This window comes from Corvus cornix, chromosome 2 (genome assembly GCF_000738735.6).
Source record: "Corvus cornix cornix isolate S_Up_H32 chromosome 2, ASM73873v5, whole genome shotgun sequence".
Taxonomy (NCBI): Eukaryota; Metazoa; Chordata; class Aves; order Passeriformes; family Corvidae; genus Corvus; species Corvus cornix.
Genome location: NC_046333.1, coordinates 69,567,188 through 69,580,684, shown reverse-complemented (window position 1 = coordinate 69,580,684; position 13,497 = coordinate 69,567,188). Strand labels below are relative to the sequence as shown.

The 13,497-nt window shown below is 40.3% G+C and overlaps 2 protein-coding genes across 2 annotated transcripts in view; one reads left to right on the top strand and one right to left on the bottom strand.

Annotated features, from left to right (window-relative positions):
- The window catches only part of GMDS (GDP-mannose 4,6-dehydratase), a 412,544-nt gene that overhangs the window by 371,402 nt on the left and 27,645 nt on the right, over positions 1–13,497 (top strand).
- Positions 5,969–13,497, bottom strand: part of FOXC1 (forkhead box C1) — a 48,263-nt gene continuing 40,734 nt past the window's right edge. Inside the window, 1 exon segment of the mRNA XM_039549036.1 lies at positions 5,969–6,062. The gene's annotated coding sequence lies outside the window, so the exon portion shown is untranslated.

The window sequence follows — 13,497 nt, the reverse complement described above, 5'->3', positions numbered from 1 at the left end:
ATCTCTAGCAAGTCAGGAGTTAAATTCTGTGCTTTCCCAGAGAGTAGAATTTCCTCCTCCCTCATATCTAATTGAAGGGTACATATCTACAATCTACTTTGAACAGATTTTGCATTTGCTGCGCCCAATGTAATATGTCAGATTAAAGCCTAATTGATATTAATTGTCAGTTTGACAGGTATTTACGTAATACACCTGTGATTTGTCCATGCTGCAACATCAAAGAACAATGTAGTCCATTGTCAATCTTTTAATTTTTTTTTTCCCTCTTGAAGACCAGGACATTGTTCAAGAGTAAATATGAAGTATCTTTCAGGAGGTTTGCATTGGCATGTTTCCTCCCCAGTTGTGATCTGACTAACAATAGAACAAACCTATGCTGATTTTGTAATGTCAATTCCAAAATGATCAGGAATCACTTTGAAGCACATGTTTTCTGATAAGCAAGTTCCAAAAACAAACCTATGCTGGTTTTGTAATGGCAATTCCAAAATGATCAGGAATCACTTTGAAGCATGTGTTTTCTGATAAGCAAGTTCCAAATTCTCATCATCCTGCTATGAAACGGTTCTCTTACATTTTGTAGCATGTGGATTCTGACTCATCTTTGCATTATGCTCTTCAGTTTTATCTTGATGTAAGCCCCATTGACTTAATTATACTGGCATAAAGATGGAATGGGGAAATGGTCAACCACGCCCACTAACAAGTCCATCGTGAAAATATGGGAGTTGTTCTTTTGTCTTCAGGGAAATTTCGCCAGAATGGGGTGTCTCTTCTAGACAGACTCTTTGCTATTTTTAGCAACCTGCAAGAAAACTGAGGTGTATTCTCCGAATTATGCCTCGGTGCAAAAAGGAGATATGCATCAGAAGGCTGTAACTAGAAATGGGACATTACGGAGTAGGAACTTGATGTCTTTGATAAGGCAGGGCATGGTGCTTCAATCAAAGACAGTGTTGAATATAATTCTGACATTATGTTTATTTTTAGCCAGTGTGCAGCATATGCAGTGTACAGTTACCTAAAGAATAGATGAGGAAGAGAGAAAATAAGTCAGGATGGTAATTTAGGGCCACACTAAAATACACTGGAGGAAATGAAAAAATAAATGTTATTTACACATCAAAATGCTACAGGAAACTAGAGTCCCTGTACTACAAAGGATATGAGATCTTGAGGCTTCAGAAAGATTTGGATTGTGGTGTTCTTGAAACAAGGACTGCAGCATGAATTCAGAAAGAAAGTGCAGCAGAGGATACGAGTTTCCCTCACCAGCCGTGGCATCCTTGAGGGCTGTTTGGGCTGGTTGTTTTCTCTGAGACATGTAACATGATTCTCCAAACCCCAAGTTATGTCTAGCAGGCAGGATTTAACTTTTAACTGGCATGATTTCAGTTATATCAACAAAAGATCTCAGTCTCCTGCCACAAACAAACAACTCTAAATTAACTGGCCTGAATAATTGAACAAGGGGTTTGTTTGTTTGTTTACTTCAATTACTGTTTGTGGTAGCAGTGGGTGGAAATGAAATCTTGCCACTGCTTTCTAACATCTATCAGATTTGGAACTTTTTTCCTCTCTGAATCTTTGCAATTCTTCATGATATTTTTTCCAGTACTACTTGCATCTCCCTTTATTTTTCATTCCTGAGATTCTAATATATTACACTGGGCGTTGTAGTACTCTTGATCCAAGAACACTATTGTCTTTTCAAATCTATGAAACTATGGGGTTTTTTTCCTAGTCCTTCTTTTATTTATTAATTATTTTTGCTATGTTTTTGAATCCTCTATATTTCTCTGAATTATTTTTTTCAGGCAATGTCTTTTCATTTTATTGTATTCCAGCCTTCTGAACTCTGTAACATTATTGGTATGTCACATGCACTAGTTTTGTTTCTTAAGATGTCCTTTGTTTAAAAGTCCCCTGCTTTTCTCAATGCACTACATTTGCATGCCCAGTTGTAAATACAACTATCTTTTATTTTAAAAGCCATTGTCACCATTCAAAAACTATTATATAAAATGTCATAAAAGCCTGGCTTTTCTTCAGTTTATCTTGCCATGCAACTCTTCCAGGGTTTACTGTTTACTCCCATGGTATCAGCATGAAGTATTTGTTCTTTTGCTTTGCCCTCTCACTTTGCATAAGCTAGTGATTCCTTTGCTTTGTGTTTTTAATTCCTGCACTATTTCCGTGAGCTCTCCAGCCTACTCTGCTCCATGCTCCTGTGGCTGTTTTACCCTACAAGTTCAGTATGCTTTTCCCTAATTCTGCTTGTTGCTGAACCAATGGAAACACAGCCTTTCCACCTTCTTCCTCATTCCCAAGTAATAAATGCAGCCCTAGTTTACATATGTAACAACTGAGCTTTGAGCCTCTGTTCCACTTTCCATTCTTAATTTGGTTTCTGTGACCTAGTATTTGTCCCATCTCAGCCATCACCTCACAGGTCTGGAGCTGAGTCACGGTCCAGCTCAACTCTGGAGTGTTCAGTTTTGGTGCTGAGGTTGTATTTTGGATGCTGTTTCATTGGCTCAGTGTGGGAATCTGCAAGAGCTGGAAGTATTTCTGCAGCTACCCAAAGTCCTGAAGGAGTTAGGGAGCCTGTAAAATATATGCCTGGTTGATGTCAATGGTTCAGAGATGCTCTCTAACCCTGCCTCATCCAAGGCTTGTGCTGTATGTGTAACAGTTGGCACTGCATGTGTGCCTGTGTATCTGAGGAGGCAGAAACAGACTGTTGAACGCTGTTTCATTGACTCTTGTGGGCCGAAAGTGTGAATAACCTGTGTTTAATATGGTTGTCTAGGCTGTTTACATTGGCTTGTTGAACCACAGCCAAATTAAATTTCTGAGGAGGCTGCTATTGCTTTCTAAAGACATAACCCCCTATCTTTGTTCATCAGCTCAAAGTTATTTACTAATCATTACCTGTGTTTGGCAGAAGAGCAGCAAATAAAACAGGTGCTTTGTGTTTTACATGGTCTGGGTAAATGTGTATTAAAATACAACATCCTTTTATTTGAACAATATTCATAAGAGAGAATATTAATTATTATTAATGTTAGAATATTACTGTTTTGCTCTATGCCTTAGGAGATGACAGTCTCTGTGGTAGCATTAATTAACGTGTAGCTTGGCTGTGTAGGCAGAAAGCAAACAATCTCCTAGCAGGTTATTCAACATCAGCACACAGCCTTCCCTCTTGTACAGCACTTTCAAAGCAACTCTCATCCACTGTGCTGCAACCTTGTACTAACCTTATGTTAACAAATTTATAACTTGGAAATTATTCTGCTGACATCAATGGTGTTACACCATGCAAAACCTGTTTAAAATTAAGTCCAAGGTATTTCAGTTTTAATTTTTAAAATGTGTTCTAAATAGTATTCACAGTAATTGATGGCTTGGGATTACTTTTCTGTTTCTAGTTCAAAATTAAGATTTTGTAAAGGTTTTTAGTCTGGTTTTCCCCTCTCTTCTTTTTATACTTAAGTTGCTCCCTTAGGCAAAATCACTGACTTCCTATCTTCCCCTTACAATATTATGAACCAACAAACAGAGTTGTCTGCCAGTTCATTCTTGAATATAGATTCTTCTTAATGCAAGCAGAGCATGCAGGAATCTCCTGCTTTGCAAAACAGAAACTGCCTGTCTGTTTATCTGTCTGTGTACACAGAGAAACAAAAATACACTAGAAAATACACCAGAAAAACATTTAAAAACCAGAATCCATACATGAGTTAAAGGAACCTTATTAAGATACAAGGTGAAATACCTTGAAGCTTGGTAATGCAAGCATTACAAGATCTTAGTTTTCAGGGATTACCTGCTTGCTTTGTCTAGCCAATACCCATGTGAGCATGTGAGATGTTTCAGGGATGTTGGACTGCACAGAAACTTAAGCTATCCATCCTCAGCAGATCTGTGCTGGGCCGGTGCAAACTGCCACATTTTTGGTTTTTTAAAGGCACAAGAGTTGACCAGGCTGGGGTGAACTTTCACCAGAATGGCAGAACACATCCATGTGGCAAAGCTGAAAAAATCTGCTTGTTTTGAGTCTCAGCTATAAAACACAGTAAGACTAGAGCATTCTAAACTGTCCACAGTTTTCTTTTGACAGTAGCTGAGACATGATGGCGAAATAGCACCCAGGAGCGACACCCAGGAGCCAGGGATGGAGCCTCCAGGTCCCATTCTTCCTCCATTCCACTCAAACTCATACCAAAAGGGACTGGGGGCAAGAGGAACCTCTCCAACACACAAAGTCACAGGATACAGCTTCTCAGCACTGTCCTGAGATGAAGAGAAAAAGGAGGTGCAGGTGGACACACAAGCTCCAGGGCTGCTGGAACACCACTGGGAAGCCTTTGTTAAAGGCTGGATAAGGCCCTGGCAGCTCTGTAATGGGAGAAAGCTGAGCCCACCAGCCGCCCAAAACAAGGAAGTATTTTTCCTGTGAGCCATTTTCTTGGTAATCTGCTCAGTGACGCACTGGTTAGGAGCATTCTTACTGGTCTCCTATCAGCTACTGCTGCTTAGAAGGAAGCCCTTGTTGGATAGTTCAGGCGAGCCAGTGGCCTAAAGTCATCTCAGGGGTATGTGTTCACTGGGAGGAGAGCCTCCTGGAAAGGAGTGAGCTTGTCTCAAATTTTCCAAAGCCCCACAGCGGTTCTGTGACAGCCAGGCAGCTGAGCCCAGCCAGCCTTGGGAACAGGGGAGCTAGGAGGAGGAAGTAGATGGGAGGTTGGGGTGGCAACTGGGGGCTCAGATAACAACTGCTCATGCAAATCCAACCTACATGGGTTGTGCGTGTTGCTGGTGTGAAGATACATTTTTAGAAAATGTTTAAGTAGCACCAGAGGCAGTGGTGTGACCTGTAGATGACTTCTCCATTTATAACTATGGAATGTAGAAGAAAGGGGGGAAAAAAAGAAAAAAGCCATGCAAGAGATACCTCTATGACTAATTCATGTCTTCTCTAGAGAAACTTTCATTCCTTACAATTAAAAGGGAATTTCCTGATTTGGCTTATTTTTAAAAAGTTATTTCTAAGCTTGACACAACATTGATTTCTCCTTACCTGGATTTCAGATTGCTCTGACCATTTAAGTATGCTGAGTTTTTACTGAAAATCCTTCAAGAAGAGCTCATTTTGCAGCTTCTAGAGCAATAGACCTTCTTGAGCCTGTGATAACTAGTAATTTACCCATTGGTGAGGTGTTACCAGTAATAATATTCTTCTCTCTTCAGTTTCCATATGTTATTCCTGCTTTATAGCTGTAAAGAATCACAGTTGCACTGGGATTTCTTTTTACAGAAAACTGACTTTAATATATCTCTTTTCACTTGTGCGTGGTAATGGGATGACCAGTGTACTCTCCTGATTGTTTTCAAAAGCCAAACAGAACCTGAAGATGTGAAGTTTTAACTCCTACACTGGTGGCCTTATAAGCTCACACATTCCTTTGCAGTCACTTTTGGTGAAAGATAGCCACAGGACAGTCCTTAAAAGTCATGGCTGTATTTTACATAGTGTGATTATGTCATGCCTTCAGTGGGAAAAAAGAAAAAGATTTCTTGGTTTTTATTAAAACAGGCAAATCAAAACAATCCCAAAGTCAAGGTAGAAGGAACACAGCAGTATTCTACTCATAAGCCAGTATCATGATTTTTGAAGGTTTGGGTTTGACAGCTGATCGCCTTTGTATGTAGTCTGCAAAGGTCCATTCTGATTTTTCAGGATTTTCATGCATTGCAGGGAAGGTAGCCTGAACTTGTCCCACCCATGGATCCTGCACAAGCATATTTCAGTATCCGCCTTGATTTAGAGGGATTAGTTTGAACAAGTCCTAATGAATCTCCCCAGATAATATCCCCTGAGGAAGGCAGGAAACTCTTCAAAATAAAAAGGTAGTGATGACTTTGCAACATTACACATAGCAAATTTATTTTCATGAGTAGTAGAAGCATGAACAGGGGAAATATTTTTGCCTTCATTCTGCTAGGATTCCTGCACCTTGGTCCCTCCATGACATCAACAGCAGAGCTCCTGCCTGGAGAAGAAAATAGGAAATACAGAGTACTTAAATTTTTCCAGTGAAAATACTTTCTCCCCCAAAAGACCACTTTGGTCTTCCTATTATAAAATGTAAACACTTTTTTATAGTTTAAGTATAACCACGCTTTAAACAGCTGCTGCCTCTCACCTGTGCTGCAGCTCTGTTTCTGCAGTGAATTAAGCCCTCTCTTCACAGACTGCACATCAATTGCAATTTTTTAAGTGCTTTGGGATCCTTTGGGTTGAAAAGTATGATATGAATTTAAGATATTAAATCGTTAAGAAGAATAAGAGCATTACCAGATGCTGATGCTCATGTTATAGCCATGCTGTTAACAAGTTGGGAGACACTTACACTTTGTCTCTGTAGCAGGTATCACATCGCAAAACCCTTTTCATTAACTGCACATTAAAAGTCATGAGGCTGTTTAGCCCCAGCTAATCCCACTGTACAGCAGTCCAGAACTTGCCTGATCTTACAGCTAGGAATTTTCTTCTAACCTCACATTGTACTGGCATTTTTTGCACGCTTACAACCCTCTGCTTTTATACCACTGTCCTTCACTTAAATAGTTCTGTCCTTTGATGATGCTGTAGCATCTTCCCCCAAGTGATGGTATAACGTGTAGCTGTTTCACCTCCCAGGTTTTTGTATGGTTGACTAAAGAAACAAAATTTGTCCTTGTGTTGTTATAGGATGTTTCCGCACCCTTTGACCATCCTTACAACTTTTCTCTTTGTCTGCCCCAAATCCAGTTTGTTTTCTTTTGACAACACTACCAAGAGTAGTTTTTGAATGCTACACAGTATTTGAAATAAAAGACACATCAATTGGTGTCTCATACACTAGCAGTAATGCTCCCCTACTTTGGCTGGAAACAGGTCATCCTAGACATACTAAGATTATGTTTCCCTTCATGGTTGCATCACACTTCTGATTCACAGTCACCTGTGATGAACTCATACCTGCAGGTTCTTCTTTACACCAGCTGTTTCAGAATACAGTGAGCCTTTTGTTTTCAGTCTCTAAGTGAATTATCTCAAGCTTTTTCCTCTCGACTCTCAACTCTTCCATGGTGGCAGACTTCAAGTTGAGACAGTTTTTTCTTTCTAACCTGAGCCTCCCTGTACAAATTTTCCTCAAATTTAAGTCATCATCCACCTTCTTTAGCTTGTTTATAATATTTTTGACTTAATAGAAAGTGCCTGTAAAGATTGTTAAGGCTGATAGTGACAAATCCAACCAACAGATTCATGCCAGCCAAAGACTTCCCCTTTTCTGACCTGTTGCCACCCCTTTTACATGTTATTATTCCCCTGCTGTACCTCATCTTCTCCAGCTTAGCTGTTACTGCAGTTACTAGAAGATAAATCATAGAATTAGAATAGTTTAGGTTGGAAATGACATCTAAGATCACTGAGTCCAGGCATTAACCCATCAGTGCCATGATGACCACTAAACCATGTCCCCAAGTGCCATGTCTTCTCATTTTTTGAGCACTGCCAGGGATAGTGACTCCACTACTTCCCTGGGTAGCTCATTCCAGTGCCTCACCACCCCTTTAGTGAAGACATTTCTCCTGATATCTGATCTAAACCTTCCCTTGGTGGAACCTGAGGCTATTTTCTCTCACGCTGTCACTTGTTGCCAGGGAGAAGAGACCAAGCCCTGCTTTGCTACACTCTCCTTTTGGGTAGTTGTGGAGAACAGTAAAGTCTCCCCTGAGCCTCCCTTTCTCCAAGCTAAACAACCCCAGCACCCTGAGCCACTTCTCATCAGACTTGTGTTCCAGACCCTTCACCAGCTCCATTTCCCTTCTCTCAACATGCTTCAGCACCTCAATATCCTTCTTGCTGTGAGGGGCCCAGAACTGGACACAGGATTTGAGGTGTGGCCTCACCAGCGCTGAGCACAGGAGGACAATCACTGCCCTGCTCCTGCTGGCCACACTACTGCTGATACAGGCCAGGATGGCACCTGGCCAAGGTCACCTGGGCACACTCCTGGCTCATGTTCAGCTGCTGTCAAATGACACTCCCAGGTCATTTTCCCTGATCAGCTTTCCAGCCAGTCTTCCCTCAGCCTGTCCCTCTGCATTGGGTTGTTGTGATCCAAGGGCAGGACTCGGCGCTTATTGTATCTCATACAATTGGCCTTGATCCATCAATCCAGCCTGTCTATCCCTCTGCAGTCTTCCTACCCCCCAGTAGATAAACACTCACACCCAAGCTGGTGTCACCTGCAAACTGGATGAGGGTGCACTCGATCCCCTCATCCAGATCATAGATAAAGATGTTAAACAGGACTGGCCCAAAACATGCACCGCAGGGGAACGCCACTTGTGACCAGCTGCCAGCTGGATTTAATTCCACACTCTGGGCTCAGCCATCCAGTCAGCTTTTTACCCAGAATCCATCCACTCCATGATTAGCCAAATCAGCCTGTATTGTTCCCTGTCATGCCACAGCTAGATCACTCTTACTAGCAAATGTAGGGCAAAAGCTACTCGGATGCTTCCATATTGTGCCGTAAGCTATGAGACAGAAGTACCTTTTGTAATGACAGGGCATGGCTAGGTAAATCAACATTAGTTTAGCAAGTTTGAAGTAAATAGTTGACATCTTTTTTTTCTTTTTTTCCTCTCTGAATTCATAGTCAAGGTCATTGGGTTTGTTCTGTCTCATCTGATCCCAAAAGGAGAGAAACAGAAATGCTTTCTGCAAGGCAAGCAATTTGTGCAAATCTTCTTTTAATGTTGAGTTTCAGTTTTGTCATTTAAATGTGTACTTTACTTATTTGCAGAAAAGGACCCTGCTTTAATTTGAACACAAAGGAACTCTACATTATGTTCTAGATTGTTTTGTGCATCTGTATTATGTAAAATTGTACACCAGGTTATTTTCTTTTCCTTACCTGCATTTCCTTCCTGCAGTGGCATTTGTTTAACAAAATTCAGATGCTGATGCTTCTAAGAGTAATCAAGGTAGGGACTCAGGTAAATTAGTTCTTAAATAAGCTTCTCCATTATTATTTTAGTAACAGTAGTTGTTGGTTGGATTGGGTTTTTATGTTAGTTTTCGGGTTGTTTTTTGTTGTCTGAATTTTTTTTTACATGCATATTCTTGTTTTATTAGATTTCAAAACAGTAAAACAAGTTAGTAGTCTTGTTGGCTTTTTGTGCCTTAATGTTTCAGTGCTCTGAAGCATGTTTTCTATTGTCATGGAACCATCACATTTTGCTTAATGTGCTGCTTCTTCTTCTTCTTTGCACTTCTGGCAGCAGTTACACTGCCTGGTTTGTTACACTAGTATAACCAACAGACAGCACAAAACTTCTGTTTTAAAATGAGTCATACCACTCCTGGATATTTCTTCAATTTTTTTCCAAATCTGGGTCAGAGGTTTGGCCTTGCAGAGCTTTGACTACTTCTATACTTATGCTAAAATTAGCAGGAATCTGCTCAACTTCAAGTGTGTTTTTCTGCATCGGGGCCAGAGCACTTGCAACCTAGCAAAGTGAAGATCCATGTTCTGCTGGTTTATGTCCCATTGTTTTATCAACATTTGCAGTACCAAACCATTGATTTAGCATTCCATGGAAGGCAATATTAGTCAAGCTGAGTCAAGCATGATGTTGCTTTCATTCTTATCCTTACAGTTACAAGCATGTTCCCCTTTATTCGGCCTAGCCAAGCTTTATTGGCCATGTGTTGTACCATATGCTATAGCTCATGTGCTGCTGCATAGAAACTTTTGATAGGATTATCTGAATTATCCTCAATGTGAAATAGACCAAACTTTATTAAAAATAAATCTGAAAGGCCAGGGTAAAGATGCTGATATTTTATGGGAGATCTCAGGTGATTTATCTGGAAGAGCTGGGGAGGAGTTCTTTTTCGTAGAGGGTGAATTCTGCTTGAGATTTTTTTTCATTTGTTTTGTTTTTTAACTCTAAATCTCAGTATTCAGGAACAACAGTGTGAAACAAACACAAATCTGTTGTATTTTTAAAAACTATTTTAGTCCTGTTTCCAACTCCTCTTGTGCTGACATTCTACAAACTGATTTTCTAAGAGGACTGTCACCATCAATTTTGCTTTTTTAAAGGACTTTAATTCTTTCAGCATGTTCATATGGTTTTATAAAGCCCCAGATACATGGCAAATCCCCTTGGTGTTGTAAGACAAGATTGCTGTTAAAAAATGTTTAGGCTTAGTCAGCTTCTTCTCACTACTGAAGTCATGAGGGACTCTGGGAAATGGTGTTTATACTAAGCTTAAATTGATAGGGCAAGTTTAATGCAATCAGGTCAAAGGTACAACTGCTTAGCTAGTCTCATCAACCACTCGGGTTTCAGCATCAGTTTATAAGAAAAGGCCTGTAATGATAACATCTGGCTGTGAGCGCATGGGCTGCATTCTCTGTGCAGTGATTGAATGTAATTTAATGGTGGGGAGGAGCAAACTGAAGGGCAGCTCCATTCCTGATTTGTGATCCCCAATAGATAAGGTACAACTGCCAGACTTTGATCACCCCTGCTATCAATTCACTTGATGAAGAGCCTTTCTCCAATATAACCTGGATGGAGATGTCTTCCTTGGAGTGAGGAGTGTGGTCCACTGAAAAGGCTCGGGAAGGGGGATGTCAGGGCCAGGACAGCACTTGGTGGTTTCCAAGCGCATACGTGTGTGGCTGATTGCTGGCCAGGCGTTACTTTGAGCGAGTGCTGAGTGACCCAGGACAGCGCTGAGGAAATATGCTAGACAGAATAACGGATTGGGCTGCCCTCCTGACGTGAGACAGCATAATGCTCAATTACATATTTCCTGCCTTGCGCTATCCAAGTTGGTGTGTGGCAATTTAAATATTCAAGATTACTGCCAGGCAGACCCCAAAATATATACTCATTAGGAGAATGTAGATACCCAAGACATCCTGAGGGATTTTAATCACAGGCAAGTCTGGTCTGCTGATCCTAATTCAGACCCTAAGACAGACATTTTCATACAGAATATGTCTGGGTTTGCTGGCCAAATAGGATTGTCAACAAATAGGTATTGCCTTCTTTGCGTTATCTGTACTATATTTAAAATTTCCTATCATATAATTTAAATTTCTTTTGTGAATAGGTCTTTACATTTTGCTCCACCCTGGCTGGACTTTTGTTAAATGTCCATCCCCAGCTGAAGAATTTGGGAAATGTCAGTCAAAATAATTTCCAATCATCATTACAGAAAAAGAAATTTAAATGGCTTGTTGCCAATTGACATTGGTAACATTCTGCTTTGAGGCAAGGACTTGAAATGCGATGATGCTGTGATTTGTATGTCACTGACATACGTCTTTTTTTCCTGTGAAAATCACTGTATGTTATGAGGTTTAGAAAAAAACCCACAATTTGCACACATTTAGCAGAAAGTCTTTAATTTTTCTGGGTAAAATATCAGAGTATTTAATTCATATTCAACATATTCGGCCTTCTGATGGTGGTAAATGGGATGCATTATTTCTGAGAATCATCAAGCATGCTCCCTCCATCCTCCATCCTACCATCAAGTTGAACTGAATGAATCTGAGCCAACACATGGCATTTTTTGTGGTTAGAGGAACGACTTGGTACAGAAGATCAACATTGTCTCTCTTCCCAAGTTTGCTTATGCTGCATTGCTTACACTGAGGCAACACAGACCTCAAAGCCTGCAAGGTTAGTGATTATCTGACCTAACTGTTTTCAGCAAAGGTCCAATTAAATTTCCTTGGGTTGCAAACAAAACAGGGAAGCAGGTTCTCAGTTACATCTGTCACCCAAAAAAGGAGTGTACTCTCCTTTGTCTCAAAGAGCATGTGTGGGTGGGCTGTCTGTGACTGACAACATTAAGAAGATCCATAACAGCCAATGTGGGACCCAAATGTTGGATATACCCAGCCTCGTTTCAGCCTACAAGTCTTTGTAATCACATATGGCACAAGCTTTACTCTAGATGGGGGCATGCATTTTTTCCATTTTCTCTGCACATGCATGCGAACTGTTTCCATAAGGATGTTCCTTATGATGTGTTTACATTGGGTTTGCTGATATTCAGGTGGGGATGCCTGTCATTCATGTCAGATGAGTGTAGGACCATTCTTGGCAGTCAGCAGATCTCTGTGTTTATCTGACATTCATTGGGTAAGAAAATTCAACATACAGCTTAGGTTGGTAAGATTTGCCATTCCTTTTGAGGAGCCAAAACCCAGGGAGACCATTCAACTTGCTACAGATCAGTGGCAGGACAGACCATGGGATCTGCTTTCTAATCATGAGAAAGCATAGTTCTGCTCCTGGGCCAAGGCACACCCTGTTGTAAGATCAGCTCTTGATCATGATAAAGTGTAGCATTTTGCACTCTTTTGTCTTGATAAGTATATTTTCTGTGAGTAATTATAAATCAGATAGTAAGCCACTTTCTAGTGGCACAGAAAACAGTTAGCCAAAGTGTGGCTCACAATTCTTCCACAGCTTTGAATTGTCTCAGTAGGTTTCAGTGCTCGGCTTAGCACATGTAGTGTGTCTTCTCATATGGATGCGATGAAGCCCTACTTAAAGTGGTAATGATTATATACACCATACTTCTAAATGTATAAACTGCTTTTGAACATACTGGAAAAGCTAAAATACCAACTGCTAAACCAATGAATCATACTTTGTAAAGGACTGTTTTTTATATATAATATATAAAATCCAACTGTATATGTATAGGCAGAGTGAATACTTACACATCACATGTGTAAGATATAAATGATCCTGATGAACGTGACTGAAGTAAATTATGTTAATGCTCCAGTTAGAACTATTTCTACATTAATTTCAAAATGTTTTTGTTATAGTGTAGATTCAGTGTCAGGAAGATGAAGGAATCTGGGCTTTTAACTGCAACCTCCACATTGCAGTGTGACTCTATGGGGATGTTGAAAATTAAACATTTGGTTTAAGCATTAAACACTTAAATTTTCTTTTTAATTCCTAGGCCTGTGTAAAATCAGATTGGGAAATTGTTTACAGTACTTCCTATCGGAGGCTTCCACACAGACAATGTCAGAAATGGCATCACTTTTCTGCTAGTTATTTTTATTACTTTTCAAGAAAAAGTCTTTAAAATGCCAGCATGTAATTTTCCTGGTGACAAGTGATGACCTTGATGAAAGGCAAAGATGCTTTCATCCCACCTCCAAGTTAGGGGACTTTATCAAGGGAAGTAACCATCCCTCCACAAACCTTGCCACCCCTGAAAGGTGTGGAAGGATTAATCACTAGAGGCAGTTGTGTTCTTCTCCCTATTCAGAGCTTGTGACGAATGGTCTTGCCATGGTGAATGGACCTATCGGCTGGAAGGGTGGCCTAACCCATGGTGTCATCTCCAAGTAAGGAGACCTCTTCATTCTTTTCTTA